The sequence below is a fragment of the Mandrillus leucophaeus genome, unplaced genomic scaffold, assembly GCF_000951045.1.
Source record: "Mandrillus leucophaeus isolate KB7577 unplaced genomic scaffold, Mleu.le_1.0 Scaffold26, whole genome shotgun sequence".
Classification (NCBI taxonomy): domain Eukaryota; kingdom Metazoa; phylum Chordata; class Mammalia; order Primates; family Cercopithecidae; genus Mandrillus; species Mandrillus leucophaeus.
In genome coordinates this window covers 329,289-333,437 of record NW_012102698.1, presented here as the reverse complement: position 1 = coordinate 333,437, position 4,149 = coordinate 329,289, and the positions used below count along the sequence as shown (strand labels likewise).

The 4,149-nt window shown below is 45.4% G+C and overlaps 1 protein-coding gene and 1 pseudogene across 1 annotated transcript in view; both read left to right on the top strand.

The window, feature by feature from the left end:
* Positions 1–4,149, top strand: part of ARFGAP3 (ADP-ribosylation factor GTPase activating protein 3) — a 71,588-nt gene that overhangs the window by 1,561 nt on the left and 65,878 nt on the right. The gene's annotated exons all lie outside the window — the stretch shown is intronic.
* Positions 2,696–3,282, top strand: LOC105542479 (annotated as a pseudogene).

Below are 4,149 nucleotides of genomic sequence, written 5' to 3'. Positions count from 1 at the left end.
TCGGGCCTTGCGGTGCCTGCCTCAGTTTCTCTTCTGATAAAGCTGCCGAGTAGTCTCCGCTCTGGCTTCCAGCTTTTGTCGCTTTGGCCAGGGAGGTTCACCACAGCCTCCTCCCTCCCCTCGGCTCTCTTTGGAGATGGGGGTTTTCTTTTTTTTTTTTGTCTCCAGAGACTGTTCTCTCCCTGGAACTTCTGCAGCTTTGCGCAGCTGGCTGGAGGTGTTGGGGTGACGCAGGGGGCTAAGGTGACACGTCGGGTCGGAGAGGGACCTGGAGAGTGCAAAGGGCTGTTGCGTCAGCGTGGACTCTCCCCGCCCCTCCGGTGACACGAGTTTTGTCTGGTCCCCACTGTCACTTCCGAAGGGAACAGCTGTTACTGAGCATGGTCCTGAACCTCAACATGCTGGCATAGGAAGTGTTATAAGTGTTTGTGTTGGTTTTAAGTCTTGATGGTACAGGGGAGCCCATATTTTTTCCAGCCTAGGTGAGGAAGGAAACAGTTTATTGGGGGTGATGTCTGATGGATGTGGGGAAGTTAAGAGAAAGGCTCCAGGAATTCTCCAGTGTCCATTTCTTCATTGTTTTCTTGATTTTCACATTTTTGTTTATTTATTTTTTTACAGACAGGGTCTCACCCCGTCACCCAGGCTGAAGTGAAGTGTCTTGATCCTAGCTCACTGCAGCCTTGACCTACCCAGCCCAAGCCATCCTTTCTTCCCAGCCTCCTGATGAGGCTGAGACCCCAGGGCTGCACCACCATGCCCAGCTAATTTTTATTATTAATTAATTTATTTATTTTTGTAGAGACAGGGTCTTGGTATGTTGCCCAGGCTGGTCTCAAATTCCTGGACTCAAGCAGTCCTCCTGCCTCCCCCTGCCTTGGCCTCCCAGAGTGCTAGGATTATAGGCATGAGCCACCACACTGGCCTTAATTTTCTTTCTTTCTTTATTTTTTTAATATTTTAATTTCTTTGGACAGAGCCTTGCTCTGTCGCTCAGGCTGGAGTGCAGTGGTGCGATCTCAGCTCACTGCAACCTCTGCCTCCTGGGTTCAAGCAATTCAGCCGCAGACTCCTGAGTCACCAGAATTACAGGCATCCACCACTACACCCAGCTACTTTTTGTATTTTTAGTAGAGACGAGGTTTCACCATGTCGGCCTGTCTGGTCTCAAACTCCTGGCCTCAAGTGATCCACCCGCCTTGGCCTCCTAAAGTGCTGGGATTACAGGCGTGAGCCACCGCGCCCAGCCTTGGTTTTTAAATTTATATTGACGTGTTTATGAAGAGTGGGTCCTGTATAACTAGACAAGATTAGGATCTGCGGTTAGCAATGTGTAAACAATATATTTTTTGTCACCTTTATCTCAGAAACATCAACATGTATTCTCTTTGATTTAATTCAAAGATAATTTTAAATAAGAAGTCAATGTCTTTATATCAAGAGGCTTTTGAGAGACAGGCTTGTATGGTCCAAACTGCTACTTTCTAGGTATGTCACCCTTGGACAGGTTACTTGACCACTTTGTCCCTTTTTTCCTCATCTGAAAATGGGGCATGAACTGGACCTAAATCAGAGGGTGATTGTGAAGATTAAATGGAATAATCCAAGGAAAACACTTAAGAGTAGGAACTGCATATAATAGTCTTCAATAAATGGCAACTGTTTTTATTATGAAGAACACACCTATGAAAAAGTTTATATTCTGTAATAAAATTAATAAAAGCAGTGATCAGAAATGTTTTCTGGTAATGTTTTCCAGTAATGTGCTATATTTCTTGGTTGAGACCTTGTATTTGATCACTGGTTTGAAACCCTTACCTAAAAGACAACAATAGCGTTTTAAAATTGGGGTTATAAAAGAGAACTCTAAGATACATGAGCTGAGAGAGGTAATCAAAGAAAAACAAGTTGGCTTACTTTTAGAATGTGGTATCCAATTTCTTCCTCTCGTGTGTGATGACTTACTCTGGATGAAAGGTCATGAGGGTCAATTTTCTTTTTCTTTTTTTTTTTTTTTTTTTTTTTTTGAGACAGTCTAGCTTTGTTGTCCAGTCTGGAGTGCCATGGTGCCATCTTGGCACACTGCAACCTCCTCCTCCCAGGTTCAAGAGATTCTCTTGCATCAGCCTCCGGAGTAGCTGGGACCACAGGCGTGTGCCATCAAGCATGGCTAATTTTTGTATTTTTAGTAGAAATGGAGTTTCACCATATTGGCCAGGCTGGCCTCAAACTCCTGACCTGAAGTGATCCACCTATCTCAGCCTCCAAAGTGTTGTGATTACAGGCGTGAGCCACTGCACCTGGCCAAGGGTCAATTTTCTAGTTTGTGAAATCCTTCTTTGTTGCTATACCATTCCTTACTTTTATATAGATTGGGTTATTCATTCAACAAGTATTCCTCAAGCCCCTATGGTATGCTGGGCACTGTGTATAGCATTAAAGGTATGTACCCTGATGGTATGTTCCTGTCCTCTGGGAGCTTACAGTCTAGTGGATGGATGAAGGGCAGATGCAGGACAGCAGGTGGTGTGTTTTCTGCTCTGAAGCACAGTGTGGTGGAGCGGGAAGAGTGGCTCGGGGAACAGACTGTGTGGGATCCAGTCCCCACTGTGGACATTTCCACTAAGGAATTACTAAGAAGTGGCCACTTCTTATCTGTCATACTTAATTAAGTAGTTCCTTAGTTTTCTCTAAAATGGAGATCAAGATTTACTGCCGCCATCCCACGCCCGGAAGGACTCCTCATGCTCTCTGCAGCATGGTGCTTCTGTCGCTTACAGAACAACAGCTTGCCTTTGATGATTTTCAAGAGAGTTGTGCTGTGAGGTGGCAAAAGTATCCAGGAAGCAGGATGCCAGTGCCTCAAGGAAAAAATGGTCCTTTTCGGCAATGTGTTCGGTACTGGGGGCTTGGCCCTTGTGTATTACCTCATACAAAAGACTTTTCCAGGGCTTCGTGTTACCAGTTGGCATTGGAGCAGGTGCATAGCCATCCCAAGGCACAGGGTGCTCTGGGCCCTCTTCTCAACATTCACTATCTCAAACTCACCAACAAGCACAACTTCGTGGACATTGCTGATGCCAAGTTGAAGATTCCTAGCTCTGGATCGAAGATTCCTAGCTCTGGATCCAAGTCAGAGAGCTGTCTCCACATCAGCTCATCCAGAAGTGCACCTTTCAGAGGTGGCACCTTGATGAGGTCTTCCTAGAGTCCAAGGATTGCCAGCAGATTCCTATGTTCAAGCTCAGTAGGGAGAATGGTGAAGAAGTGAAAAAGAAGTAGAGACGATCCGAAAGACCCAGTTTGCTTCTAGTCCGGCCTTCCCTCATCTCCACCATGTGCCCACCAGGGGTGATGGCTCATCTGACTGACAGACACTCCCTTAAGCCAATTTTCCGGCCACCAGTGGGATGATTGTACGTGCTGACATATGGTAATTTTGGTATAATTCTACCTTGGGCACAACGAATGCTATTGTCATTTTTAAACTGAATCAGAAAGAAACTCTTATTGTAAGATAATTTATGTGAAAGTTCTTTGTGTAAGAAAGCACATGATAAAAAGAATCAGAATTAAGAAAATGTTCTTTGATTTAAAAAACAAATAGGCCAGGCGCGGTGGCTCACGCCTGTAATCCCAGCACCTTGGGAGGCTGAGGTGGGTGGATCACCTGAGGTCAGGAGTTCAAGACCAACCTGGCCAACATGATGAAACCCCTTCTCTACAAAAATACAAACATTAGCTGGGCATGATGGCAAGTGCCTGTAATCCCAGCTATTTGGGAGGCTGAGGCAGGAGAATCGCTTGAACCCAGGAGGCAGAAGTTGCAGTGAGCCAGATCACACCACTGCACTCCAGCCTGGGCGACAGAGAGCAACTCCATCTCACACACACACACAAATAAAATAAAATAAAATAAAAATAAAAAATAAAATGGAGATCAAGACTAGCTACATAATTTGTAAAATGTACAAAATGAAAATGCAGGGCCCTTGTTTGAACAGTATTAAGAGTTTCGGGCCGGGCGCGGTGGCTCAAGCCTGTAATCCCAGCACTTTGGGAGGTCGAGACGGGCGGATCACGAGGTCAGGAGATCGAGACCATCCTGGCTAACACGGTGAAACCCCGTCTCTACTAAAAAATACAAAA